The sequence below is a fragment of the Limulus polyphemus genome, unplaced genomic scaffold (genome assembly GCF_000517525.1).
Source record: "Limulus polyphemus unplaced genomic scaffold, Limulus_polyphemus-2.1.2 Scaffold34, whole genome shotgun sequence".
Taxonomy (NCBI): Eukaryota; Metazoa; Arthropoda; class Merostomata; order Xiphosura; family Limulidae; genus Limulus; species Limulus polyphemus.
Genome location: NW_013665644.1, coordinates 159,280 through 176,618, shown reverse-complemented (window position 1 = coordinate 176,618; position 17,339 = coordinate 159,280). Strand labels below are relative to the sequence as shown.

Sequence of the window (17,339 nt, the reverse complement as noted above, 5' to 3'; positions counted from 1 at the left end):
GTTTTGTCATCATCAGGTACCTGCCATTATTAGTCTCAAAGTGGGTTCCTCGTCATCGAATTTGACTTCTTACTAAATGATCTAGAATATTGATCTGAGTTAATACATAGTTAATCTGAAACAATTCGAATGACACTTAATACACGTTTGATACGTTTTGATATATTAATTTCAATGAGGCCTTAACTATGGTTAAAAGTTATTAAAATATAATATTGTTTAGTAGATTTCAACAAATGTAATTTATAATTTGTGATGTTTTAATTTTGTTATAATTTAATGCTATTATTGGAGATTTATTTTAAGAAAGAACAATTATACATATAATAATGAATTTATAAGTAAAAAGGTATAAAAATTATACATTTTCTTAAAGTATTTTTTAAAAAAGTACAACGCTTTTTTGGAAATACATTTGTTTTACTATAGAATTATATTTTTATATTATATCTATATAAATACAATAGTATTGTCTGTTGTTTGTCCATGCAACTACTTCACAGGATGTGGATGGATCTTCGCCAAAATTGGTATGGATGTTCATTAGGTCTATGCGGGGTACATACAAATTTTCTGTTTTGCATTTTGCGTTGTGCCGATTTTATGGGCGTTTTTACCACTACTTCGCCAACTTATGAACGGATCTTCACCAAATTTTGTATGGTGGTTCATTAGTCTATGGGGAAATACATACAAATTTGCAGTTTTGCATTTTGCGGTTTATATGGACTTTTTTAGCGTATTTTACTACTACTTCGCTCCCTGTTTATGGATCTTCACCAAATTTGGCATGAAGGTTTGTTGGGTCCATGCGGAGGTGCAAGCAAACTTGCGGTTTCAAATTTTGTTTTTTGCAGTCTTTATGGGCGTTTTTGCGTTTTTTTACAATTACATATATGGGAAATAGCTTTTCATGTCCTAAGATAACTTTTCATTAATCATGAATTTACTTTACTTTCGTCCAAGGGACGGGTACTCCAGCTAGTAGTAAATAAACTACGACTTCCGCTCATATTAAATGATTCAATTAATTTAGCCAACGTTTGATATTTTGACAATGGTAACCTTTTTTATATTAGTATAATAATGTTCTTTTTTAAAATGCATAACTGAATACGATTGTGAGTATGTTTACGTAATTATGAGTTCTTTTATTTTTTAGGAATTACTTTTAGAATAATATTTATATATTGAGATCGTCCTTTGTTTATTTGAATTATTTCAAATTCGATGACGAGGAACCCACTTTGAGACTAATAATGGCTGTAGACGGCTTGAATGGCTTCATTACCCATTCAAGCCGTCTCCAGCCATTATTTGAATTATTTGTTTTAAATGAATTAATATTACCTTTAAATCATAGTAATGTACTTACCTAGAGCGAAACTAAAAAATCAACCTGGAAATGAGTATGGTTAAATTAAATGTAATTTTTTATATGTTTTTACTTATGAAGCTTAGAATACATTGTTTCATCAGTTGTATACGCTCCAAGTTAAAGTAAACATTTTTCATCAGTGCATATTTCTTCTTGTTCCATGTTTTATACTAAACTGCGGATTGTCTCTTAATCTTTAATGTTGAATGCTATATATATGTGACATGTTAGTAAAACAAAGTGATTAATACTTTGGTACCATTAGTCACTAGTACGATTTATATTATGAAGCCCAAATGTATATTTTACTTTGATATAATTTCACTTTCTTTTTACTTTCATTACGCCATTGCTCTTTCCTTTCTCGTGTAAATATAACCACTAGTACGGATTCCCGTATAATTAAAATCTTCGTGAAAGTCTTTCGAATTCCGAAAGTGCCTAAGTCTTGTATTTAAACTTCAGAAGATTAATGATAAAGATAGCACTTTCAGATCTGTTTAACTCAAAAATATTTAAGAACGGAATGTAATCAAAATATACTGGACTTTTCTTAAAGTAACTACTCTTTGGTCCTCAGTTATTGTCTGGAAAGATTTGTGAACAATATTAGAAGTTGTTATTCGTCTATCGATTCGGGGACTTGCATATATTGTTCTAGCTTTGAATCTCAATATTTCAATGATGAAATTATTATACAACTGGTTTCATTCTTTGATTCCGAATAGTTGTGCAAGGTTACTCAAGAACTATCTGTTTTAACTATCCCTAATTTTAAACTGATAAACTAGAGGGAAGGCAACAAGTCAACAGCACCCAACGCCAGCTCTTGGGCTACTCTTGTCGAACGCAATAGTGAGATTTAGAAAGCTCCCAAGCTCCAAAATCGTAATCTTTCTAACTTTATTGTATTCTCGATGTTATAACTATATATTCAAAAGGCTGTTTTAGTTTTCGGCCTATCCCATAAATTCTATCACCCATATTAATTGTTTATCTACAAATGAACTTAACAAGAAAGTATATTCTTCTATTACAACAACCAATCTCTTGACTTTTCAAATCTTAAGGATTATTTATGTTATTTTAAGATAGGTTCTTGTGTTAATGAGGATATAGTTACCATCAAATAACAATTTGTATGTAATATATTGTTCCACTAAGTAGGAATAATAAAAAGTGCTTATATACGCTTAAGAAGACAGTCCTGTAAATACGATTTTTTCTTTAAATTTTGTTTCCAACTTCTCACAGTGAAACCAGTACCACCATCGCCTTACATAGTATTAGGAGAAGTACTAGGCTGAGTGTTTGCTCGCTTATCAACCACCTGTCAACGTGCATAGTATGAGCATCATTGGCAGAGAAAGTCACGATAATGTCGTGCTACGATAATAAAAATTTTTACGATAGACATGATAGTTTGTGAAAAATATCCTATACTTATCTTCTTATTTAGATTAGCAATGATAATTAATTCGCATGCGTTTGTATTTTATTAATAGCCCGCTAGCTATGAATCATCCTTAAGTGTGTGTATGTAATTTATTGTATTTGTACTGGATCAGTGTTTGATTCGCAATTCCGAATTATCTAGACGTTAATACCCCGAATGCTATGATTTTATGGAATATTACGTCATTTTTATCAGGATTGAATCGTCACCATGGTACATATAAACAGCAACATATGTTAGCAAGCAAAAATATTAGTTTCAAATTAAACTAAAGACCTGCTTAGATTAAAGAAAAGGCCTGGATTCCCTTATAGAGACAACACATAGATGAAACTCTTCAAGAGCCCTATGTCGTTTAACTTGTTTAGCGCTTGCAAAATAGAGCATGCGCAGTGGATGTTCTGGGATTGGGTAAGTTTGATGCGTGGCTTTGTGAGACGCATGTAGTAGAACGTTTGGTTCAACAGTTCTTGAAGCAGCCTTGTCAGTACTACCGAGAGTCGGCCCTAGTCAATTTCCAAGTACACGGAAAACAATTCAAAGACATATTAAGAAAACCGAAGATACAACAGACAAGTAAGTACATAACTTCGTAGTTTGTTTTTCCTGTGAATCAACTGTCATTTAGTGGACATAGTGATTTGAAAACTCTCAATACGTTACAATGTTCACAATGAATGGACATATATGCCTCAGTAAGTGTCGTTTCCTTGGAAACTTGAACTATTTCGCTGTCGTATGTCTATTTCAAACTTTATCTGCTTGCTTATTTCCAAGTTCGAACATAATTTCGAAATAAAAGGCATTGCTTGCATCAAATAACAGAAAATATTGGTTTCTGATAATAACAAAATGCCCCCCAATGGCACAGCGGCATGTCTGCGGACTTACAAAGCTAGAAACCGGGTGGGCGGAGCACAGACAGCCCTTTGTGCAGCTTCATTCTTAAACTACAAACAAACTAATAATAACAAAGTAATAGGCACGCGAATTAAACACGAAAACAGTAACATTTTATTAACATTAAAGTATGCATCAATAGTTTGACATATCCAGGAATACAGATGACATATCTATCCATAAGCACAAAGTTTGCATACGCATAAAATATCTGGATTTATTATCCCATATTTTGATGTGAAATATTTAAATAGGAATCTTCAAGTGAATAAGATTTCTTAATAGCTTAGATTCCAGGAAAAAAATCATGATACTCATATGATATTTCAAGTGTCACTTACAACAATTTGGTAATAAGAAGAAACATACAATACAACCACGATAATGTGGTTGAAATGTCATTTACTCACCACAGTTTGGTTGAAAGAAGAAATACGCACAATAAAACCTTGATATGGTGTTTGAAATGTCATTTACTCATCACAATTTGGAGGTAAGAAAAACACAATAAAACCATGATACGTCTATTGTGTAAGACAATACACATAGCAAAACTATGATATGTCAAAAATACTATAGTCTGCCAAACTAATGTATACAGACTTTTTGTAAGAATATTCGCATAGAGAACTTGTTAACCGATGTAGCCAAAGAACACATCATTTGAAGGAAGAGAGACTTAAATGTTATCCATGGATTTCGAAACTCAAATCAATCCGGAGAAAATTTAAGGACTTATTTATTAAAGAGAGCCCTTCTTACAGAGAATCAATTACGGTGAAGCTTGGTATGTATCATTATGTCATTAACAAGATAACAAGCACGGATTAAAGTGCATTAAGTCTCACAGGCCAAACATTTGCGGGTTTCCAGCCACATCATGAATCAACTATTGTTCCATAAGAAAGATAACCAAACAAAACCTGTAACTACATCTATCTTTTCAAACATATACTTGCAAATCATGTTATGTTGTTCCAATTGACTTATGTACCTTTAGTCCTATACTCTAATTAAATGTTGTCTTAGAAGCTGTGAAAAGCTAGTCAAGACTGACCTCGCCCAATTTCGTACACGTTTGTTACAATAAAAATTGCAGTGTCGAGGAATAAGTGACGAATCAGGTCATCAGAAATAGCACGTTTACAAATGGAGGACGTGCTTCAAGGAGTAACATTATACTTGGCACATTGTTCATGTAAACTGCCTTTAATCTGCCCATATTAATAAATTTTAGTGGTGTTTTCAATTCTATTCATTTTGTTCATATCAGACTTTGTATTTCAAATCTACACAAAGCTTACAAATAGACATATTTTTTTTATTCAAATATAAAAAACGTTTTGCAGTAAGATAAGTGTGTTTAAATATACCGTAGGTTCAGAAATAGGCTTGCTGATATATTTAGCTCTGCTAGAGCTTTGGCTTAAGGCTAAGAGGCGTATTTAGATCTAATAAAAGTTCAACAAAAAGTTTAGTGTGTTAAAATCTACTTGTAATGCATACGTCTGCGCATTCAAAACTACCAACGATTCAGAAGTTGGGTTACTTGTGTTAGACTGCCCAAGGTTTAGCAGTAGGTTAACTGGTATATTGAAATATATCAGAAGATCATGAATAGGTTTAAAGTGTTTGAATCTACCGAAGGTTTTGTAGTTATCTCATGAGTATATTCAAAACTGCCCAAGATTTCGCAACAGTGGACTTTCCATTGTATTCAGGTCTCTCTCTGAGCTTTAGCATAAATTCATTGGTGGTTTCAAATCTACCAAATGCTCAGTAGAGGCACAGTATGTCCGAATCTACCCAAAGTTCAGCAGTAGGCTTACTAGTGAATTCAATTTTATTAAAAGCTCATATCTATCCAAGGTTCCGTAGTAGGCTTACTGGTGTATTCAAACCTAAAAACGTTTAACAGTGGTATAGTATGTTCAAATGTATCTAAGATTCAGCAGCTGTGTTACGGGTATATTTAAATCTCTACAAGACTCAACGATAGGGTTACTAGTGTATTCAACTATTTGCAGGAAAAAGCAGTAGACTTGACAATTTGCATCTACACTTCAAAAGGAGATCAACTCTTCCAATATGTATTATTCTAGGATGAGCAGCAGGCATTGTAATTTATTCAGATTTATTTAGGAGTTAAATTGGGACGAAGGCCGGGAATGAAGTTCTTTCTTTTGAGAATTGAAGCCGTTAGCGTTCCTGGTTTTCTGATTGGTATGTCAAAGTGGATCACAAAAGGAAGTTCCACCTTTTTCAAAATCCTACTTTAATCACTGGTTTTATTTATATTCAATTTTATCAATACTTTAGTAACAGTTGTTATGGAATGTTTATTTCCCTTTACAATTCTGCACTGATAATGCTCTCCAGTGACTCAATGGTATATCTGTGAACTTAAAATGATACAAGTTGGGTTTCTAAACCCGTGATGAGCATAGCACAGATAGCTAATTGTGTGGATTTGAGAATAATATAAATATAAATCAACAAAAGCCTGGGAAATATTAGTACTTTCAAGTTTCCTCAGATTTATTAGTGTTGGAGCTGACTTACTCTAAACCCCAAACAATAATAATATGTTGATCATCTTCACCTTCAAATCAAAACGAGTAAGTCATCCGTCCTTTTATTGCTTTATATACCATGAAAAGTTGAAAGTGAAATTCATAACTGGCATACAGAAAAATAGTTTCATCAATTCGTTAAGTTGGTTGCCTAAATACTACGCTCAAAAACATAACTGATAAATGTTAGACAAATTTAAGATTTGTGTAAAGAAGTTTTGGGACAACGAATCATAAAAAGGCTTGTACGATAATTATATTAAGGTAACACGTGTTGATTGATGTAAAACAGTAATAGACAAATCCTCAACCCGAGTTGTTGTTTTTTCTTCTTCTAAGCTTTTCAGTACTATACGTGTTCGTATTACCCATACAGACTTACATTATTTCATTATTTTTCTATGTACGCTTGACGTTTTATGATTACGTTTAGCGCTTTATTCGTAGCGGAACGTACTGGAGAACCGTTCCAGCACTTATTTTTGGTGGTTGGAACGCCGCTCCAACACTTTTCGGAGCCCTTTTAGCAATAAATACATACAAACTTTTCTTTAACTGCAAAAATTTTATTCGAAATTGATCATATAAAAAATCTAAAGCCATTTGCTTCAATTCCATAAAGGATTAATGGTTTTGTAAATCCAACTGTATTGTATTTATCTTCTTTGCTGTCAAATCCCCTTAAACAGAAATAATGCACGCAGGGGCTGCACAAGAATCTTTCAATAACCTGGATATTCTTTGCTAAACGAAGTAAAAACAAACTTCTTTAAAACAAAGCTACATTGGACTATCTGCTGTGACTACCGCGTGGAATTAAAATCTGGAGTTTAGAGTTGTAAGTCTATAAAAGTACCGCTTAGCCAGCTCGGTAGAAGAGAAAAAGCAAACTTCTGAAATATTACTATGTATGTCAGTGGCGTTTTGAGTACACTGTATAAGGTGCAAAATGAAGCTACATTGGACTATCTGCTGTGACTACCGCGTGGAATTAAAATCTGGAGTTTAGAGTTGTAAGTCTATAAAAGTACCGCTTAGCCAGCTCGGTAGAAGAGAAAAAGCAAACTTTTGAAATATTACTATGTATGTCAGTGGCGTTTTGAGTACACTGTGTAAGGTGCAAAATGAATTTAGATAACACTGACTTAAAAATAATGGAAACGTATATTGTTTTTCTAATTTATAGAATAACAATAAAGGCTGTCTCGACTAAAACACTATCTCTTACACTTTTACTGGACAGCTCTATCAGTTTGTCAGCCTTCCACAGGAAATATCAAAACTATACAATTAAAACTAATTATTTCAGCATATAGGATGGAATGAAACATTAGGTATTTCTGTCGATTTACTATGTGTGTGCAACGTTTTCCACAGACATGATTCAATTTCCATTTCTATTTACATAAACACCGGATGAGGAAGGAGCAAATATATATATACTAAATAAACATACCTACTCTTTTAAATGAACTAACATACTCTATTAGTGAAGCAAACGGCAAATCCATATTGTTTATACATCTTTCTTTACTTTTTCACTCTGTTACATCTGAAATGCATTGAGTTATTACTATTTACGCCCTACAGCAATAGTTTTGCAATAGTAGCGGTTGATAAAATATTGGAAAATGTCTTCCAAATAGAAACCATAGTTTTTAAATGTCACTAGTTAAAAAATAGTTCATATTTTATCAATTTGTTGTCTTAATTTTGGTTTCCAGTTTCTTCTTAGTTTCCGTTAACTAAAGAAACACTGGTAGAACGTTATTTTTACGTACTTTTTACCTGTTGTTGGAAGAATATAGTACTTTCCGGCACTTCTTTTTCCTAGACTTGAGAGACTCTAAAACTTTATATTTTTTGTGATATAATGGTTCAAATATATATATATATATTTGATAGGAAACTGACTAGACAGTGGCCATGAAAACGAGCTTAGAATACAGGTGTTAATACAGGAATATTGAAGCAATGTTCTTGTGAATTATTTCATAGCAATATCTATAAGGCTACTGAGCCACCTATCGCTTTTTCAGTATATTTACCGTTTGCTAGGAGTTGATATGCATTTATTTATTTTTCAAAATCTTCTTTCAATCCCGCTATTTCTGAGAAAATAACACCTAGAGGAACCCAATGTTTTCTTGAAAAATACTGCCCAATAATCTTCTCATGTATCTGCTTGTAGTTGAGCGAACTGGCATAACACTAACATTTACAGAGGTTGAGTACGTCATATCAAAATCTACTTCCTATCTTTACGACTACGGCCCGGCATGGTTAGGAAGCTCGACTCGCAATCTGCGGGTCGTGGGTTCGAATTCCCGTCCCACCAAACATGCTCACCCTTTCAGCTGCGGTGGCGTTATTGTGTTACGGTCAATTCCACTATTCGTTGATAAAAGAGTAACCCAAAAATTGGCGGTGAGTGGTGATGAATAGCTGCCTTCCCTCTAGTCTTACACTGCTAAATTAGTGACGGCTAGCGCGGATAGCCCTCGTGTAGCTTTGGGCGAAATCTATAACAAACAAACATGTCAATAGCTATGCAGCGTAGTTTTCTTTGCAAAAGGCTCTATAGTAAGGCTGTTACGAGGACAATGGTTTTACAGCGCCCGTTTCAACAGTCTCATCGCAAAGAAATCCATATTCGCTGCGTCCGGCGACTTTACCGGTATGTCTTCGTATGAAATAGTAAGAATATCCGATTCGATTTCCAGCTGCTTGGGGCAGGCAACGATTGAAGAGATATCTCATTGAAGCAGCTTGAATACATGAGACTTGTGTTGTTTCCACAACAGAGATCATTCTTGATCATGCTGCGTACTGTTCCCGAGACACGTTGACTGACCTTTTTCCTGTTATGAGACATCGTACTTTACTTACAAGTGCTTTGGCGTAATTTGTTACAAGTTTGTTTCTGGATGTTCTGGCTCCCCATGTTGGTCCGTATTCCTTTGTCTTAGGTATTAAGGACATACTTGTCTTTCAAATTACAAATCCCGATCAAAACGCATGCTTATAAGAAGAGTAGATGCATATTTTGAGTCGGAAAGAGCTGTTACATATATATTTTCAAAAAGCGTTCAATTTTTGGTGGCATCACAATACCTGCGATCGACAAACAATGTCAAAATGTAGTTCTTATACTTACCGTTCCATCACAAATTTATATAACCTGACATGTTGATTTGCATACTTAAGATCGTTTTAATATAATGTAACGAACTTTCTGTATAGTCAACTGTTTTTACATTTATCTTGCCCCACAACATTAGATTCAAAGATACTTCTAATTATCAATCCTTACTTTTAGATTAATTTACTAAATTTTTAGTTGTTGTACTATTTTCATGGGAAAGTTTCTTGAAAGGATTAACTCTTGTTTTGGCCTATTTGTTTCCCATTGAGACCAAATACAAGTGTGTCGAAGCATTTGTTTTTCGTTGTTACTCTATGTAAGTAGATTCTCCATTAAAATTAAATCGTGAACCAGTTGTTACTTAAGATATGTAAGTCTTTAGTTGATTTTTTCGAGTCAATAGTTATAGTTCATTTCTGTTTGGTTTATTTCGGATATAGTGCAATGATACACAAAGCTTTAATGCTCTAGCTGTCCTTATACAATTTTGAATAGTGAGAAGGCAGCTAGTAAACGCCACTTACTGTCAACTCTTGGGCTACTGGAATCGAATATTGGAAGTTAATTGTTATATCTATAACGCACTCATAATCCAAAATAAGGAGTGTTTTTATTTTGTTTTCTGCTACAACAGGAAACAAACCATGATCCCTAAGATCCATATTTCGTCACCCTAACCATTAGGTGATGCTCGCCCGCCTCTGTTTCATTTTTGCTTACACACAAGATGGTAGTAGCATGAACACCTCATTTAATAATTCTAGAAACATACTTAATGTTTAGCTTCATTAAACACGAACAAGGATAAGTCGTATCGCATGAAAAGAAGCCACTGCTTGTTTTCAGGAGGTTTGTGCAAGTAAAGATTATAGAGTTATTTTCGTAGTTAAAGCATCTATTTTTATAAGAAATTTAATTTTACACTATTACTCTGATTACAACAAAGAACTTATTAAGGCTGTTGTTATTTCACTGGCATTTTGTATACACATTGAAAAATTACTCATTTTAAATTTTGTCCTAATTATTGTTATATCGCCATTACCAAAATGCTGCAAGAACACAATAGAGAAATTCTACATCTGTAATTAAAATATAAAAATTATATTTACGAAAGATATTTTGCAGTAGTGTAATTAATTATAGTATATATATATATATATTGATGTAATAAACAGCTATTAATTTAAATAGCATAATTTAATTAATCCTTTTGTTACATAAGTACACTAAATATACTACCTTTATGTCAATCAGTATAGGATAAACTTTGTTTCTTTCAAAATTATCTAACATTGTTCATGGATATCACACTTGAATCTCTAAAGTAAGATATGTGAGTCATATATTACGAATTTTTATCTCGTGACTAGACCTGAAGTAAAGCTGTGAATTCGAAACCTTTACGATACCCCCAAAATACTTCCCACACACAAATTAGGGACGGCGGCAGAAAGTCTTAGTCGTTTTGCCACAAATACATGTGCATATATATTTTTACTTTAGTTTTCTTATAGCTTTTATAACAAAATAGTTTATTGTCGAAGTAATTTTAAGTATACTTATGGTTCTTTAAATATATATATATATATAAACTTAAAACTATGTTATTGTGTACATAATTAAGGTTCTGCTCATTTATTGTGTACATACGAATCTGTAACTCAGTTCTGGTGGACATAATTAAATCTTTTGTTCTGTTTTGGTCTACATAACTATATCTCTAAAACACATCTGTAGTTTATAACCGAACGTTTTCGTTCCACTCCGATTCCCTAAATACAATTAAATCTCTAGAGATATTGATGTTATTATACACATTATAGTGTAACTTATACAAATCTGGTTAAATAAAGCAAGCTTCGTCTTCAATGTCTATAACTTTTAATACGTTGTTAAAATTGAACACTTTATTATCTACCGATCAATATGCTATATAATACACACGTACAGTATATATATATATATAAAGTATAGTGAGTGCTATTATATCTGGAAATATATGCGTCATAGTATATGATGTGTAGTGTTCAATCTTTCAACGGTGCAAAATTTACTTTACATGACTCAATTAATTTAAGATTCCAAGAAGGTTTTCAAGAAAAAAGCTGAGAGTTACAATATTAACATGAGCAAATCCTTGTCTCTGGAGGCTAATACATTTATAATTTACTGTTCCATTTTTATTTTCTTACAAAACTTATTTTTTCGTGAGGCTCTAGAAGTATCGTATATCATTATTTAATATGAAAATAAATAACCTTTATTTTAAAAAAAATGAGGAATAAACTTTTAGAAAGGAACTGCAAAAGACTTGTTATTAAAAAGTGGAATGACCCTTCATTGATAAAGAGATTTTTCATCATAGATAAGGAAACAAAGGTGAACTACATCGAATAGCTAATGAAGATTCAATTACTGCGTAATGCGGTTTACATTATCAGCCTTTTTTCCATGGAATGGGAATGTTTTTAAGTGTTAGAAAAGTTAAAACTACCACTGAAAACATAAACTATCATCAAGTTCAACACATAAAACTAGCATATTTCTAATAAAACAATGTAACTCTCTAACATAATATTTTAAATACATATACTTATATACAGTGCCTGTCATAAGCCTGAATTCTGTAATTAAAACGCCTAATTTTGATATTAAAAAATAATAGGTGAAACAGTTTGTCAAAACACCTCTCTCTCTTGCTGTGCCTTACTGTAAAACATTCACATATTCTTTGGAAATTACATTAGAAATAATTATTCACTTGATATATAGAATTATATATCAATATCTTGACCTCATTAAAAATAAATTCAATGAGCTTGGCTAATGATAATGGTAGTTATGTTACCAAAACTAGTCGGCTGTAAGTAATAATAAATATTCTACGTTTCATTGTGCCAAAAAACGTCGTTTTTTGTGTCTTTTACTCTTGATATAGTAGTACAATATGCCTGAAAAGAAATTATCAACCACAGACTTTGTAAGTCTCAATATGATTGCAGTTAAGAAACATAATTTAGAAATAACGGCCGAAAAATTATATTAAGGTATTGCTTCAAACAATGCAAGGGAAACTTTGAGGTGTTGCTTTGAAATTTAATGTTTTGATGTGGTTCAAATAACCTTAGTGTTTTGCTCTTAGCGAGTATTTAAAGTCTGACAATAAGAAGGAAGGAAAGTCCAAAACGTTTTTAAAAATTTGTAATCATTAGATGAGAGTAAAGGGCCTGTTGCCGTATTTTTTGATACTGCTAAAGTTTTGGCACAGTGTCACATAATAATATGATAGAAAATAAAGGAATTAGAGTCTTAGCTTTAAAATGGATTAAAATTATTTAGAAAATAAAACATGTACCTATAAAAAGCCCCCAAGTGGCACAGCTGTATATCTGCAGAAGTACAACGCTAGAAACCGGGTTTCGATACTCGTGGTGGACAGAGCACAGATAGCCCTTGTGTAGCTTTGTGCATATTTAAAACATAAACACACAAACCTATAAAAACAGTTATAGTAAGCTACTACAAATTATGTATGTTATTTCAAAAGGATCTGTTCTAGGATCTACCTTATTTATAATATTTATAAATTATTTCAGTAATAAAATTACACAGAAATATGATTTTGATGATGATATTGCTTTAACATATGGTACAGTCTCTAACGGAAGAACAAGGCTACTGCATATACCTCTCAGTTTCTTGCCACTTCTACAACACCAAATGATTCCTCTGGTGTTTTCCTTGTCTTACCACCCTTTTCCACGCATCCAATTAACCTGATTACTTTTACTCTTTTCTTCCTATTGTTGATTTTCTCACAGCCTTCCTTCATTATCCTTCTTAACACAGCTAGAACTATATTATAAAGCCACGTATACGTTTGCAGTTCATGGGACAAATAGATAATACATGCTGCAATGTACCAACAGCAGGACCTGTTGGTCTCAGCCACAACCCATCTCTTCAGGTTGGCATTTGTTGCTAACTAATCATATACCGAACGAAGCAGAAAATTAATTCATGCTGAACTAATACTCCACAGCATATACCACGATATATTTTGCTACTCGGTGCTTTCCCATTTCAACCATTTACCCTCCTGCGACTGTCCTGCTACATGAGCTACTCTACTCTCTTGTTCTATTACTCTTTACACTACTCGGTGCTTTCCCGTTTCAACCATTTACCCTCCTGCGACTGTCCTGCTACATGAGCTACTCTTCTCTCTTGTTCTATTCTCATTACACTACTCGGTGCTTTCCCATTTCAACCATTTACCCTCCTGCGACTGTCCTGCTACATGAGCTACTCTTCTCTCTTGTTCTATAACTCATTACACTACTCGGTGCTTTCCCATTTCAACCATTTACCCTCCTGCGACTGTCCTGCTAAATGAGCTACTCTTCTCTTTTGTTCTATAACTCTTTACACTACTCGGTGCTTTCCCACTTCAACCACTTACCCTCCTGCGACTGTCCTGCTACATGAGCTACTATTCTCTCTTGTTCTATAACTCTTTACACGCCATCTCCTTCCTCATCTTGCTAAAAAAAAAACACTTAAAAAGCCTCCACCCCTTCTGATTTTGTTTGTTTGTTCCCAGAATCTCCTTAAATCTCAGCCTACTAACTGCATTATTCACCGTATCTGAAGTTTTCTAATTTTTACCTGTTATCACTTTCGGATGGTGTCCTCTCACGTCAGCAGCTCTGAATTCCTCCACTAGAGACTTCCTTGGGATAATAAGCTTAAATGATTTTTCTTACAACCAATTTCTGACAAACAACCGAGATACATTAAGCCACTTTTCAATATTTCGGTTCACACGAACTTCCACCTTTTCCACTGTTCTTAGCTCTATGTCATACACCTGTACCATTATTTGTGGTAGTAATCTAAATTAGAAGCACTATGTCTTATTCTTGCCTGCTAGTCCACACCCTTTTGTAGCCTTCAAACCTACTTCCAGTTGGATTGTTGACCAGATCATCATTGCATGCTCAACACATCCTGGAAATCCAGCCACCCCTGATTCAATGTATCAACGTATTCATTGTCCGAAATATAGCTTATTAATCAACTCAAACCTTTTTTGAAAGATCTTTTCTTGAACATTTAGAAGTAAGGTTGGTCTAAACTGTTCCAGTAGCTCATACTTCACTTCCTTTGAGGTGTGTACCCTATCTGCCAAACACCATACTTCAGGTTTCTCTTCTTTCTTGCAGGCTATTCTTCACAATTCCCACAACACTTTCTTTAGACTTGAACACTTCTTATACGCCTAATATAATATTCAATTAATACCAGGTGCACGCTTAGCTCTTCCTTTCCCAACTGCCGCCTCCACTTCCTCAAGCCTGATTTTACCTTCATCAAATAGCACTGTGGGTGTGTTTGGCACATATTCTTCTCCAGTCCGCTCTGGCATCAGAATACCTCGTGCTGGTTTCCTGTATTTCTGCATAAAATAAAGCTCACCTTTTTTCTTTGCTAGCTTTCAACTCTCCTCCTTTGTTCTTTTGGAATAGCTGTCGCACAAAGCTGTGTGGGTTTTTATTAAACTTCTCCTTATGCCGTCTTCTCTCCCTTCGTTCGCCTAAATATATCTTCTTCCCTTCCTATTCCCCTTATCGCATTTCTTATATCATTCTAAAACACCATCAGATCTTCCTTTCTCCTCCCTTCAGTGCAACTTTCAAGTTGACTTTTCAACATTCTCTGCTGCCCTCTCAATCTACCCTTCCTAATTTGCCTCCTGTTTCATTGTTTTGTTGCCAACTTCAGCTTCATCTAGTGCTTCTTCTTCCTGAACAGAGTATGCTTCCTGGGACTGTTCAGTAGAGAAGTGTCTCCTTAGCCTGAAGGATTCTCATTTTTCGCTGTGTCATAAAGTCTTGTTCTCATACACATTTCCATGTTCGGTCCGTTTCTGTATTCATTATATTTATCCTTGTGGATTCTTCACTTTCCCCCTCTCGGAAAATCCTAGGGGTATTTGTTTTTATCGAATTTCGTAGCTTAATGTTAGTGTCTGTATTTAGACTGGTATCGTGGGTTGCCAATCCTGATACCCAATGTCGCCTTCTTTCAGACTGTCAGCAGTCTCTCCTGATGTCAGTTGGTTACCTAATATTTACGTAGATCCATCATATCGTGAACAAGCCAGAACCCAAACCATCCATTATTAATTGGTACTACGAAACATAGTCGTTTCAAGGCCTACACCAATACGACGGCCGCGGCGGTCCCAGCAACTATAGTCACGTGGATGGAGTTTGGCACTGTGACGAAGCCTCGTAATGTCGTTTGGACAGGTTGCATATCCATGTAGAGCCTACCACTGCAGCCTCCTGCCTGTCACTTCTCGCTTTACCCGCTAGTCCAATTCTGTCTACATGAGTTCATGTCAGTACTTTTAATGTTACTATATTCTGTTTAAACTAACTACAGCAATCTACTAGTATAGTCAGTTAGATAGATAACTTAATCCTCATGGCCTTTGTACGCCCGAATATGAAGGTGTGTTAGTCACTTTGGTTCTTCTTACATTTATTTAGAATACACGATTATGTGATTTGTTCTTGTGTATGCAGCTTTTTCTACACATCCTATTGAAAGCAAGAGACTGTAACGTGTTTCTGATATTTCCACATTATGTAACAATAAGTGACGTAGCAGAGATAATTTTTCCTGGTACTTATATGTGTTATAGGAAATATGTTTCTTTACGTATATTCGTGCAAAGCCAAATTTTGAACTAATAAACTATAGAAAAGAAGTGCTACCTTCAACTCTTTGGCTTCCCCTTTCTGACTGAACAGTGTGATTTGATCATCTTCTTTAGAACGCACCCAAAGATCCAATGTTTAGAAATTAGAGTGTGAACTGCTTTTTCCTTAACAGGATAAGAATGATAACCCCGTAAATCCATAGTCTGGCACGTTAGCCACTGGGAAGCGATTGGAGCTAGTTAATATCCTTGGTATCTGCAAATATTGTTAGAAGCTAGAAATTTGTTAGTCTCCTAGTTTATTGTGCATTCTGTAAGAAATAACCGACTATATTTATGTTTTTGGTACTTATTATTTCCAATTACACTAATATATCAGTCATTTTTGCATATTAGACAGTCTGTAGGAAATTAGAAACTATATGAATTATCTTGGTGAACGTAATTATCTATGAAATATAATACTACCTCATTCATCTTGCTGTTTGTATCTGCTCTGTAAAATAATGTGTCATTTTCATACTCCTATACGATACGTTAGATATTTTAGACTGTGTTACATCTCACGAAGCCACTACAGTCTGATAGAATCATGAAAATAAGCCTGTAGGTTCACTATGAAATTCGTTTTGAATAATGTCCACTTTTTTAGAAACGAAATAAAATATTTTTCCAACTATACATTCTACTAAAAGTAAATCATATTAAGTGTAAGAATATGTAAAAAAATAGTAAGCTAATTATTTCATTATTTATACATTCGATTGAAATTAAGAGCCGTACCAATCCTAATTGTAATTTTGATTTCTGTAAAATACGAAATACCTAAATATACCAGCCTCTTTGATGTTTTTATAGAGAAGGAATAAGTGACTATGTTAGTATTATTTATGGTGACTTTGTTAACCCTCTTATTACTCCACTGCATTCAACAGAAACAATACTTTACTTCTAATGGCTGGAGACGGCTTAAATGGGTAATGAAGAAAAACTTTAATATAAGTTTAACATGACAGCAAATGTACAACGTTTCGACAAGGTTTTGTCATCATCATGCTTATATTAAGTTTTTCTTCATTACCCATTTAAGCCGTCTCCAGCCATTATTAGTCTCAAAGTGGGTTCCTCGTCATCGAATTTGAATACTTTACTTC

General features: G+C 33.9%; 1 protein-coding gene across 1 annotated transcript in view; it reads left to right on the top strand.

Annotated features, from left to right (window-relative positions):
* The first annotated feature begins 3,340 nt into the window (after positions 1-3,340).
* The window catches only part of LOC106460513 (glutamate receptor ionotropic, NMDA 2B-like), an 84,715-nt gene continuing 70,716 nt past the window's right edge, over positions 3,341-17,339 (top strand). Inside the window, exon 1 of the mRNA XM_022387709.1 lies at positions 3,341-3,410. The gene's annotated coding sequence lies outside the window, so the exon portion shown is untranslated. The remainder of the gene's footprint in view (positions 3,411-17,339) is intronic.